We start from the raw sequence: 13,888 nt of genomic DNA on the forward strand, positions 1-13,888 counted from the left end.
TGCATCGTGGCCTTTGTGATATCTGCTTTGATGCGGCTGAAGGCCTGGCGGGCCTCTGTCGACAGGGGACTGAATTAGCGGACGGACCTTGTCCGCGTAGTTGGGGACCCATTGGGCATAATAAGAGAAAAAGCCCAGGCAGCGTTTCAGGGCCTTGGAGCAGTGGGGGAGAGGGAACTCCATAAGGGGGTGCATGTGTTCCGGGGTCTGGGCCTATAACTCCATTTCGCACTACGTAGCCGAGGACGGCTAGGCGGTCGGTGCTAAACACGCATTTCTCCCTGTTGTATGGAAGATTCAGGGCGTTTGCGGTCTGGAGGAATTTGCGGAGGTTGGCGTCGTGGTCCTGCTGATCGTGGCTGCAGAAGGTGACGTTATCGAGGTACGGAAACGTGGCCCGCAAAGCGTACCGGTCAACCATTCGGTCCATCTCCCGTTGGAAGACCGAGACTTCATTAGTGACGCCGAATGGAACCCTTAAAAAAAGTGGTAGAGCCGCCCATCTGCTTCAAAAGCAGTGTATTTGAAGTCGCTCGGGCGGATGGGGAGCTGGTGATAGGCGGACTTAAGGTCCACCGTGGAAAAGACCATGTACTGTGCAATCCGATTGACCATGTTGGATATGCGGGGGAGAGGTTACGCATCCAGCTGCGTGTACCTAGTGATGGTTTGACTATAGTCTATGACCATCCTTTGCTTCTCCCCAGTCTTTACAACTACCACCTGAGCTCTCCAGGGACTATTGCTGGCCTGGATTATGCCTTCCCTCAGCAGCCGCTGGACTTCTGACCGGATAAAGGTTCGGTCCTGGGCACTGTACCGTCTGCTCCTAGTGGCGACTGGTTTGCAATCCGGGGTGAGATTCACAAACAGGGAAGGCGGGTCGACCTTGAGGGTCGCGAGGCCGCAGATAGTGAGTGGGTGAGTGGGGGTATAGGGCCGCCGAATTGAAATGTTAAACTCTGGAGGTTGCACTGAAAGTCCAACCCCAGGAGTGTGGCATCGCAGAGGTGGGGGAGGACGTAAAGCCGGTAGTTCTTGAACTCCCTCCCCTGCACCGTGAGGTTCGCGATGCAGAACCGTTTGATCTCAACAGAATGGGACCCTGCCGCCAGGAAAATCCTTTGATTACTCGGGTGAATCGGAAGGGCCGATACGGCGTCTTACCGTATCGGGATGTATAAAACTCTCCGTGCTCCCAGAGTCGATCAGGCAGGGTGTCTCGTACGCGTTATGAATACCGTCATTGTTGACGTTTGGAGCGTTCGGGGCCGCGACTGGTCCAGGGTCACCAAAGCCAGTCGCTGTTGTTGCATCGGGGCGTTTTCCTCAGGCCCCGTGGGGCCGTCCATCCCGGGGTCCTTAGCCGTCAGCCAAGATGGCGGCGTCCACAGGTCGCACACGGTCAGTGGTGGACAAGATGGCACGACCCATTGATCGCACGTGGCTGAAGCACAAAATGGCGGCGCCCATCCCTCCCGCATGGAGTCCGGGACCCAAGATGGCAGCGCCCGTTGGCCGCACATGCTGGTGGCCGTTGGCCTCGAGCTGGTGGCGTGCGTAGACCTGGTTGATGGGCCGAACGTAGATTCCTATCAGCATGGCGAGCGCCACCTGGAAATCGACCGCGTCCTCTATGAGAGTGTAGCTTTCCGGGCTCACCCTGGAATGCAGGACCTGCATTTTCTGGTCTTCTGTAGGTATGCAGGTGGCCGTTCAGAGGTATCCATCAAAACACGCTAACCAGTGTTTAAAAGTGGCCGCTCAGTTTGCCGCGTGGGGGCTGATTCGCAGACACTCCGGAGTGATTCAGAGCTCCAGGTTCTTTAAAGTTTGCGTAATAAATTGTAGCACAATCAATCACTCACGAGACAAGATGAGAAGGAGTCAATCGATGGCTTTATTACGCAGATTTGTTCCCCAGCAGCACAGTTACAGAATGCGGCTGCTGGGAGAACCCGGGGTCTTACACTCCGCCTTACTGGGTGGAGCCAGTAGGCAGCTGATCCAATCGGGACCCGGTGTCTATCCACCAATAGCCTCTCGGCATCACAGAGTACCGTAATATCCCTAATGCATACCACCACAAGTGTCCAGGTAACTTCCCCCTCCCTGATGCATCATGGTGTCTGCAGCTCAGCTTCCATCTGAATGACTGAGCTGAAGCTCTTCTAACTCGCGACATTACTACAAATGAGTTTGTCCTGGATCACACTGGCATTCATGAACTCCCAAAGTCTGCAGTCACAGCACATCACCTGCCATCTCCATTATGTTTAATTTCTTAATATTTTCTTAATTAATTTATAATTAATAAAACCTACTACTTCCGATGAGCTCTATCTACTAAGAGTGAATCTTACTAATACACCTTTATAATTATGAATTAACCCCCGAAGGTAGATGAGCAAAATACTCAACAACCAGTCACTTACCTGCTTCCCTCTCTGCATCAAATTCCCAAATTCACAGTCTGTGACTACCTGCACTCAGTGAGGAACTCCTGACTTTCTGCTTACTCCCACGTACTTAGCAAGACTATCTTTATTTATATTAGCTGATATTTTACAGGGGTAAATCAGCATTGCTGGTTCGACAAACTAGCTACCCAATTGATGATGCCTCTCCTGTAGGGAGCTTGCTTATCACTGACTGAAAGAGACTTTGCAAATTGTAGTTAAATTCTAAATACAAACTCGACTAGGGGGGTGGGATTTAATGGGCCCGATAGCCACTGCTACAAATCCAGTCATGGCTGCAAAATATTGCAGGAGGCGAAAAAACAGGATTTGCACCAGTGCGATTTCAGATCACAATTTTCCCGGGCCTCCTGGATGACATGATTTGCATCAGTTGGAATGTATTATAATGAACTTAATGAGGTTGAAGTCGAATCTTCAGACCTCATTGAATCTTCCCACCCAACAGGCATGATGTCACACGGGGACAGCAATGAGATTTTGGGTTGATGCAGCCCGAGTAAGAAGGGTGCCTATTACCCTTGCCGATCCCTGATGCAGAAGGTAATTGGGCTCTCTAACATTCCTGGGACCCATGCCTGTCAAGCTAATTGGCCCTCATAGTTACCCTAAACAATGTCAGCTGCCCACATTCTCAGTCAAGAAGAGGGGTGAGAAGTCAGGTCAAGGACAAACGCTCGTGTGCATGGGATCGAGAGGGAGTGTGTCTGCATATGTGCCGGACCCCAGTGCTCGCCATTGAGGATCCATTGGCCCTCAAGGTGGACAAAACTGTCCAGTTCACTCTGTCCATGAGAAAGACCAGTAGGGAATGGAGGAAGCAGGAGTGGAGCTGGAGGATGGAGGACAGGCGGGGAGAGGGTTTGCATAGGCAGAAGTACCAGGGCTGCCCTCATTGCTTCCCACTATAGGAACAACAGCTCAAGAAGCCCCCTCAAGACCATGTTAAGCTCTTCGCGATCAAGGAAGGAGAGTCGCAGTAAACCTTGGTCATCAAGGTATTAGGCCTGGGAGTCCTTGTGCCTGCTGATCAGAAAATGCAGAAGGGTGTTTCTCTGGTTGGCAACCTGTAACTAGTGGGGTCCCTCAAGGATCAGTGTTGGGCCCACAACTGTTCACAATTTACATAGATGATTTGGAGTTGGGGACCAAGTGCAATGTGGCAAAGTTTGCAGACAACACTAAGATGAGTGGTAAAGCAAAAAGTGCAGAGGATACCGGAAGTCTGCAGAAGGATTTGGATAGGTTAGGTGAATGGGCTAGGGTCTGGCAGATGGAATTCAATGTTGCCAAGTGTGAGGCTATCCATTTTGGGAGGAATAACAGCAGAATGGATTATTATTTAAACGGTAAGATGTTAAAACATGCTGCTGTGCAGAGGGACCTGGGTGTGCTGGTGCACGAGTCGCAAAAAGTTGGTGTGCAGGTGCAACAGGTGATTAAGAAGGCTAATCGAGTTTTGTCTTTCATTGCTAGAGGGATGGAGTTCAAGACTAGGGAGGTTATGCTGCAATTGTATAAGGTGTTGGTGAGGCCACATCTGGAGTATTTGGTCTCCTTACCTGAGAAAGGACATATTGGCACTGGAGGGAGTGCAGAGGAGATTCACTAGGTTGATCCCAGAGTTGAGGGGATTAGATTATGACGAGAGGTTGAGTAGACTGGGACTGTACTCATTGGAGTTTAGAAGGATGCGGGGGGGATCTTATTAAAACATATAAAATTATGAAGGGAATAGATAGGATAGATGCGGGCAGGTTGTTTCCACTGGTCGGGGAAAGCAGAACTAGGGGGCATAGCCTCAAAATAAGGGGAAGTAGATTTAGGACCGAGTTTAGGAGGAACTTCTTCACCCAAAGGGTTGTGAATCTATGGAATTCCTTGCCCAGTGAAGCAGTTGAGGCTCCTTCTTTAAACGTTTTTAAGAAAAAGATAGATACCTTTCTAAAGAATAAAGGGATTTGGGGATATGGTGTACGGGCCAGAGAGTGGAGCTGAGTCCACAAAGATCAGCCATGATCTCATTGAATGGCGGAGCAGGCTCGAGGGGCCAGATGGCCTACTCCTGTTCCTAGCTCTAGACTTGGTTTGATAATGTTCCTGTGAAGCACGTTGGGACATTGCAATAATTTAGAGACACTATACAAGTTGTTATTATTGAAAAAAAGTTCTTTCCAGTTATGATAGCACCGATCTGAAACTTTAACTTGGTTTCTTTCTTCACATATGTTGGCTGACCTGAATATTTCCAATATTTTCTGTTTTTGTGTCAAATATTCAGTATTTTGAAGTTTAGCCTTTGAAGATTAATTATCTATTGAGGCTCATTAACAGTTCTCACACCTCTGTTAGAGGAGCTGATTAAACATTTGCTGATAAACATAAAAGAGAAAAGCAACTAATCATTCCTAAACATGTACTTATTTCACTTAGTTGTTCATAAATTACTGCTAAACAAGCAGGTTAGAATTGGAGGAAATCTGTTCTCACCTGGTCACTCATTTAACGTAGATAACATAAATTGTATTAATTAATTAGAATTGTAAAGGAAAATAATTGTAAATTACAGTTTATGGAATGCGTGGCTAATGACCATTATGAGGAGGCCGAATTGAAATATTTTATCTTGGGCATAATCCTGCTACTGCAATTTCTGACTTTGGCTTGTTTACTCTTTTTCATTACTTGATCATTAAAAATAATTACATATACATACATAATTTTCAACGAGGTGAATCAACCGCATTTATTTCCCAATTTAATAAGTTTACATTTGCTTCGGTTTAAGGCTGTCCAGCTTTAAAGGTTGCAACAAAATCTTTGTTGGAAGTGGCTAATCAAGTAGTAATTAAATGATCAGTTTGGATACTCTTACCAGCAATTGTTTCGTCTTGAGTTCTGGGTCTAGATGGGGTTGTCTGTTACCCTAAGAATGCTACCATTGACTGTTATTCGTAAAAAACATCCTTTTTTATTTACAGGTCCAAATACATCACCGTACTCTACATGACATTCTACTTCCTACCAGATCTGTCATGTGACAGTGCATTAGAATTATATTAGTATCAGGTGCTCTTGATATAGCAATAAGATGAATCAAGTTTTTACAGACTGCTGTAGCTCAGCACATCAAGAATATAAATAATCATAGGACAAATAATTGATGTTAAATTTCAATTTTGATACTCACTAATGGAACCTATTAACCTTATTCAACTATTTCAAACATAACTGATGTCACTGCAACACTTCATTTATATTACATCATGGCTGTAGAAAACATCTCAAAGCACTTCATAGAGGTGTTATCAGGCAAAAATGAACACTGCAGAGAAAAAGCAAATCATTAGAGGTGGTGACCATAATTTCTGTCAAAGTGGTAGATTTTAAAGAGGATCTTAAAAATAAGGGGGAGCAGCATGGTGGCGCAGTGAGTTAGCACTGTGGCCTCACGACGCTGAGGTCCCAGGTTCAATCCCGGCTCTGGGTCACTGTCCGTGTGGAGTTTGCTCATTCCCCACACTTTTGGGTTGTGGGGGCGAAACCCACGCAAACACAGGAGAATGTGTTCTAGGTGGATTGGCCACACTAAATTGGAAAAAATGAATTGGGTACTCTAAAAAATTTTACTCAAAATTTAAATTTTAAAAATGAGAAGGGGTGGATGGAAGAGGCATGCTTAATCTCCACTCCTCCTTCAAGTACCATGTCCCCAAGGTGGAGTTGGTGACCATGGACTTCCATTTATTGGTCCATGATTATTTTTTACAAAGTACTGCAGTGATTTGCCATTGCCTCCTGCAGCATGGCTGACCAGGAAATTCTCCCACACACCATCAGGCATGTTGGAAGAATTTACAACCTGATAAGCCCCATTATGAAGGCATCTTCCATGACCATGAAGTCCTGAAGTGGGACTTGAACCTCAAACATCTGTCCGACAGATAGAGCTGCTACCACTACACTACAAAACCTCCCTAAATCACCCCTAATTATTGAAACATGAAGCAGTGAAACTCCACACTGGTAAAAGTTAATTTCCAGTGCCAGAGAGACTGTTTGACAGTAATCAAGACTTATTGCACTGATAAAAATCTGTGTAAACTTGAATAGAGAATGGGGAACCTTTTTTGAATATGTGGATAAGTACCACAAGTTCAGTGAGGTGTCAGCGTCACAAGGCTTGTGGAGGAGCAGGTCAAATCAAACAACAAAACATTGATAGCCTCATTGTTCTTCTTACTGCACATTCCAGGCCAATGGCTTTAGTCTAACCTATATTTAACTGGAGGAAGTTTCAACTTATCCAGGACTGAATATCAAACAAGCAATCTAACAACACAGGCAGTAAAGGGGTGAACTTTCTGTTGAACGCAGATCTTTGAGGAAGGGTGGTGCTAAGAGGAAGGGTAGTGCTAACAGCAGTTTTTATGGCAAGGTAGGCAGTACCTTACGTAATGGAAGCATTCAAAGAGTGTCAGCTGTAGCTCAGTTGGCAGCACTTTTACTACAATCAGAAGGTGTGTGATTAGCACTGCTACCTCACGGCGCCGAGGATCCGTGTTCGATCCTGGCCCCGGGTCACTGTCCATGTGGAGTTTGCACATTCTCCCAGTGTCTGCGTAGGTTTTACCCCATAACCCAAAAAGATGTGCAGGGTAGGTGAATTGGCCACACTAAATTGCCCCTAAATTGGATCAAAAAAAAATTGGATACTCTAAAAAAAATTTTAAACGTTGTGTGTTCAAGTCCCAGGCCAGGACTTGAGCACAAAAAGAAAATCAAGGCTAATGCAGATAATACATTAAAACAAGGCCGCATGTGTCTCCTCAGGTGGAATTAAAATGTCCCCTGCCGTCACTTCAAAGAAGAGTTGGGGAGTTCTTTTTAGTATCTTGGTCAATATATGTCCCTCAATCAACATCACAGAAACAGATTCGGTAATTATACGCATCGGTGTTTTTGTTGTGCAAATTGGCTGTGAAGTATTTCATTGACTATAAGGGGCTTTGTGACATCCTGTGGCCATGAAGGGGTCTATATAAACGTAAGTCTTTGTTTCTTTGATGCATGACCAGTGGTTGTGTGGATATCTGGAATATTTGCATTGTGGGATCAGTGAAAATTGAGACACATTTGATAATGGATTCTCCAGTTGCTTTGATGGATCAGTGTGCAGCACGTAAAGACAAGAAAACAGTTCACAATTTAAGTTTATGTATCAAGTGCGACATTAGACCAAGTCTCGATGTGCATAACCAATTGCAAATGCTGCATATGAAGTCAGTGATAGAGGTACTGGTATTGCACCATGCTCAGTTTATTTAGCGATTAAATATAGAAAGCATCAATTTAGAGCCACACTATCTGATGAAAATCAAAATGGGTGCTCAGTATGAATAGTCTGCATTCATCTTCTGATATTTCAAAAGAACTGTTAAAACATGTGTCAAAGATACCCCAAGCCTGGTTATGAAGAGGATACCGAGACTAGGATGCTTTGGTAGAGACTGTTTATTGCTTCCTACAGGGCTTACTTCTCCAATCTAACACCAGACACCCAGTGCCGGCTGACTCTTTATGTACACATATCCACCTTATTAATTTAAACTATCATAGAACATAGAACTGTACAGCACAGTACAGGCCCTTCGGCCTACGATGTTGTGCCAAACTAGTCTGAAACTAAGATCAAATCAACCTACTCCCAATCATTCTAGTGCACTCCATATGCCTATCCAGGTATTTAACATCCATCAACAGAATCTATTAGATACTAACAGATTCCCCTCTTTTCTTTAAATTATGACTATTGCGTTAAGATTATTTCCAACATAGTCTGCCTTATATTCAAGCTAATAAACCCAAAAGCAGCAGAAGCCAGACTTACAAGTTTGAATCCGTTTCTAATTTTATCTATCACAAATTTCTCAAATGTTGCAGATCTCCCGGCCTGTAGAAAATCATCTATGTGCAGTAAGAAAATGCCTGCTGGTTTTCCTTTAGTTCCTATAAAACATAGCTTTATACCTACCATGGGAAGTACTTTATCTGTACATATCCATCAATGGGACAACATTGGCTGCCCTTTGTCTGATACCTTTATGTAAATGCTAAACTCTCTCCAACTGTCAAGTTCTTTTTGTTTTGCCTCCTTTACCAATTTACCATTTAACTTGTTAGTGGCCACTAGAGCTTCTCTAATGTTTGGGCTCCTACTTGTGTTGCTCCTCGCCTGTTGGGGCAGCATGGCAGCACAAGTGGATAGCACTGTGGCTTTGCAGTGCCAGGGTCCCAGATTTGATTCCCCGCTGGGTCACTGTCTGTGCGGAGTCTGCACGTTCTCCCCATGTCTGCGCGGGTTTCCTCTGGGTGCTCCGGTTTCCTCCCACAGTCCAAAGATGTGCAGGTTAGGTGGATTGGTCATGCTCAATTGCCGTTCGTGTCCAAAAAGGTTAGGAGGGGTTATTGGGATAGGGTGGAAGTGAGGGCTTAAGTGGGTCGGTGCAGACTCGATGGGCTGAATGGCCTGCTTCTGCACTGTGTGTTCTATGTCCTATGTCCTGTTCTTTGTTTCTTGTTCTTGTTCTACTATGTCCCCTACTGGAGCTCCTGTTCCTATCTGGACTATTACTAGTTGACCTGTCCCTCCTGTGACTAGACTTCCTTTCACAAGTTCTTGATTTTTTTCCCCTGGGTTGTGATCACCATTAGCCCTACTGTCTGAACTTATACTACCTGGCTTTCCACATTTTTACTTCCTTCTGCCAATCCATAGATCTGATTCTGCCCCTTGCAACTGCATTGTATTTCCCCGAGGTCTTTCCTGCTCTTCCTACTATGGTGACTTGCATCAGACCATAAGACATAGGAGCAGAATTAGGCCACTCAGTCCATTGAGTCTGCTCTGCCATTCAATCATGGTAGATATTTTTCTCATCCCCATTCTCCTGCCTTCTCCTCATTTCCCCTGATCTCCTTAATAAAACCATAAGACCCCTCCACTCACTAGCTCCTTCTGACATGTATGCCACCCTAGTGCCAACTTTTGGTTGTTGAACTTCATAATAAATGGCCCTATCCTGATCTTTACTACTCCTTTGTCTACTCTCAGCCCATTATCTGCCACAATCTGTTGTTCATACAGGTCTGCATATACGTGTGCAGGTCTGCATGGTGAATTTTCAATTTTCATCATCGGTTCAGGTTCTGCCACACTGTAATCATGTGGAATGTACTCTCACAGTTTAGTTACCATCAGTACCTTCAACTTTTCCTGGGCCTCTCCATTCTTTCTCTTTTGGAATATGCCATGTCCCCGGCTTAAAATGTATTCCTTATGGATTGTACGATGCCTCAAAGCTCTCCTGATTTTTTCTGAAACCTCTACCTTAATGCATGGTATTCAAATGTTCTGCAAAAACTGAACTAATATTAGTCCCCTCCAAAGCCGGGGGATGGTTCAATATTATTGAACGTTTCTTCTGGGGTGGCATGGTGGCACAGTGGTTAGCACTGCCGCCTACAGTGCTGACGACCCAGGTTCGATCCTGGCTCCAGGTCATTGTCCGTATGGAATTTCCTCATTCTCCCCACACAACCCAAAAGATGTGCAGGTTAGGTGCGTTGACCATGCTAAATTGCCCCTGAATTGGATTTAGTGCCAAGGTGCTCTGGTGGCATTTTACCCACCAGGGATCGGACCCAGGATGCCCTGCCGTATGAGATGGGGCGCAAGATGGTTAGAGAAACCCCCCCGAACAGGTGAATTGGGAAGTGGTCTCATGGTCATTTAAAAATGGTGCCCCAATCTCTTCCTACACTGGCAAGCAGGGCTCTTCAGTGCACAAAATGTGACTGAGTGCGGCCTCGGCAGGCAGTTCCCCGCTGGGGCCCGAAAAAATAACAGAGTGCCATTCAATAGTGGGGTCGATCCCACCGCTACAAGCACTGGGAACGACCCTGCTAATCTCACCCAGAATGGGACTCTTTTATTTCATTAGATCGCATGTTGGATGACTCTTCTTTATATACACATTTGAGTATAATTAACTCATCTACACCCCAAACAGATTACATCATATTATTACCTCAAAATGATGGATATTTATCATCAAAAAGAACCTATTAGATACTAACAGCACAAGCATTTTTTTGCAGCAGTGAATTTCGCAATTTTTTTTTGCTCTTAATTAAGAACATAATTACTGTGCCTGGAAATCAGTTATATTAGTTGTTTAATAAATGCAATATTCAGTTATTTCTCCATAAGCTTCTGGCAATATTTAGCCACAAAATATAATAATTGCATAAATAGTTGATAATCTTTCCTTGTAAGGTGGCCCAAAATAGTTTTCCTCCCTCTATCATAAGGTCAGAATTCAGCAATGTTTGCACAGTATTTATTACAATTTGTACCTCTTGCGATGCCGAAGCAGTCCATGCCCGTATGCAGCAAGACCTGGACTACATTCAGGCTTGTATGGGAAAGCATTATTCATGCCGCAGGATTGCCAGGCAATGACCATTTCCAACAAGAGAGAATCTAACCATCTCCCATCATGTTCAAATGCATGACTAACACTGAATTCCCCACTATTGACATCCTGGCGGTTACCATTGATCATCAACTGAACTATCCATATACATGCCATGGCTACAAAAACAATTGAGGGGCTAGGATTTGTGATGAATGTAGAAATTGTTATTATTTGTGCTAGTAGTGTTATTAAAACCCCTAGTTTAAAATACATACAGTGTGTCTTCTAAAGCTAAAATAATTAAGGAGTCGTAAAACGCAAGGTAACAATTGTTATTAACCATTTACTTCTTTACAGGCAGATGGCTAATGGGATTTCATTTTGATTGTTGGAGATTCCCTGGAGAGTAGATAATTCCCTGGAGCTTGGATAATTTATGAGGGATTGTATTTAGTGAGAGCTAAGCAGGTGAAGGGACATCTTAAGTGGGTGTCATGTGAGAGTACCTTTAAGAAATGGGTGGTTATAAATAGGTGTGTATATAAATATCTGTAGTGAGAGTACCTTTAAGAAATAGGTGTTTACTACTGCAGTGATGTCAGAGAGTGGGTGGAGCTGGGCTGTCTGTCAGCTTTTTACTTTCGTTTTTGAGCAGGCTGCAGGGTGTGTTTTAGTTTTGTTTTCAGTGTTGGAGCTGAAGCCAGACCAAGCAGATGTACTGCTGTTCTCTCTGCCATCAAAAGACTACCTCTTGATCATTTGGTGAATTCAGAATTGTAAATGTTTTCAGTAGTGACTTTAACCTGATGTGCTTCTGATAAAGGTTTTGTTTTTAAGTTGTATGGATGTTAAAAGGAAAGCTTAAAGGAATACTTAGTGTTGTAGTCTTTGGGGGTTGTATTTAAATTGATGGTTGCTAAGATGTTCACTGTATGTTTTAAAAAGGTTAACTTATGTTCATAGAATAAACATTGTTTTGCTTTAAAAATTACTTTTCTGCTGTACCACACCTGTGCTCCCATACCACAAATCTATTAAAAGGTGTGGGTCAGGTGAACTCCATGATACACTTTAGGGTTCTGTAAACTCTGGCCCATAACAGTGGGATACAGATGATGTAATTAATGGGAGGAGCCAGTCTTGTCTGCAGTTTCGCCAAAGTAGCCTGTTTTATTGGTATCCCAGTCTTAGCTGAATTGTGCCTGGGGGGGGGGGGGGGGGGGAGGAGAGAAGGGGGGGGAGAAGAGGGGGGGGGGGAGAAGAGGGGGGGGGGGGAGAAGAGGGGGGGGGGAGAAGAGGGGGGGGGGAGAAGAGGGGGGGGGGGAGAAGAGGGGGGGGGAGAAGAAGAGGGGGGGGGAGAAGAAGAGGGGGGGGGGAGAAGAGGGGGGGGGGAGAAGAGGGGGGGGGAGAGAAGAGGGGGGGGGAGAGAAGAGGGGGGGGGAGAGAAGAGGGGGGGGGAGAGAAGAGGGGGGGGGGGAGAAGAGGGGGGGGGGGAGAAGAGGGGGGGGGGGAGAAGAGGGGGGGAGGAGAAGAAGAGGGGGGGGGGAGAAGAGGGGGGGGGAGAAGAGGGGGGGGGAGAAGAGGGGGGGGGGAGAAGAGGGGGGGGGGAGAAGAGGGGGGGGGGAGAAGAGGGGGGGGGGAGAAGAGGGGGGGGGGAGAAGAGGGGGGGGGAGAAGAGGGGGGGGGAGAAGAGGGGGGGGGGAGAAGAGGGGGGGGGGAGAAGAGGGGGGGGGAGAAGAGGGGGGGGGGGAGAAGAGGGGGGGGGGAGAAGAGGGGGGGGGAGAAGAGGGGGGGGGAGAAGAGGGGGGGGGAGAAGAGGGGGGGGGAGAAGGGGGGGGGAGAAGGGGGGGGAGAAGAGGGGGGGGGGAGAAGAGGGGGGAGGGAGAAGAGGGGGGGGGAGAAGAGGGGGGGGGGGAGAAGAGGGGGGGGGAGAGAAAGGGGGGGGGAGAGAAAGGGGGGGGAGAAAGGGGGGGAGAAAGGGGGGGGGAGAGAGAGGGGGGAGGGGGGGAGAGGGGGGAGAGGGGGGAGGGGGGGGAGGGGGGGGAGAGGGGGGGGAGAGGGGAGAGGGGGGGGAGAGGGGGGAGGGGGGGAGGGGGGGGAGAGGGGGGGGAGAGGGGGGGGGAGAGGGGGGGGGAGAGGGGGGAGGGGGGGGAGAGAGGGGGGAGGGGGGGAGAGAGGGGGGGAGGGGGGGGGGAGAGGGGGGAGGGGGGGGGGGAGAGGGGGGAGGGGGGAGGGGGGGGGAGAGGGGGGAGGGGGGGGGAGAGGGGGGAGGGGGGGGAGAGGGGGGGGGGGAGAGGGAAGAGAGCCATCTGATACCTTTGCCACCACTGGCAAGATGGCAGGGTGACAATGGTTACACCACCCCTTGCTATCCCATTCCATTTTATGGTCATCCTGACTGTAAATGGCCCCATAAAATTCCAGCCATTCACTCCCTCCACCACCAGTGTACATTCAACACCTTCCAAACTCCTGACCTCTTCTACCCAGAATGTCAAAGGGCAGCAGGCATAGAGAACACCACTACCTGCAAATTCCCCTCCAAGCCACACACCATCCTGACTTGAAGCTTTTACACTGTTCCTGGGTCAGAAATCTGGAACTCCCTTCCTAACAACACTCTGGGGTGTTCCTACACCACATGGACAGCAGTGGTTCAAGAATGTGGCTTCTCATCACCTTCTGGAGAACAATTAGGAATAGGCAAAAACTATGCCCTTGCCAGCGGTGTTCACATCTCGCTCGCTTTCCTATTATGACTCCCGATTGACAACAGGAGGGGCAGTTTAGATGGGTCGTTGATGTTTTTTCGAATCATCCTGGAACCTTCACATTAGAACAACTGGCTTGCATTTTGTTTCCGTTGCCAGAACACTAGCTAACAATCCCTGAAAGGCTATGAAGCCTAGGCGTTTCGCTTTAAGTCAC

General features: G+C 46.9%; 1 protein-coding gene across 2 annotated transcripts in view; it reads right to left on the reverse strand.

The window, feature by feature from the left end:
* The window catches only part of nol4lb (nucleolar protein 4-like b), a 468,709-nt gene that overhangs the window by 368,703 nt on the left and 86,118 nt on the right, over positions 1-13,888 (reverse strand). The window lies entirely within an intron of this gene.

Source organism: Scyliorhinus torazame, chromosome 8 (genome assembly GCF_047496885.1).
Source record: "Scyliorhinus torazame isolate Kashiwa2021f chromosome 8, sScyTor2.1, whole genome shotgun sequence".
Classification (NCBI taxonomy): Eukaryota; Metazoa; Chordata; class Chondrichthyes; order Carcharhiniformes; family Scyliorhinidae; genus Scyliorhinus; species Scyliorhinus torazame.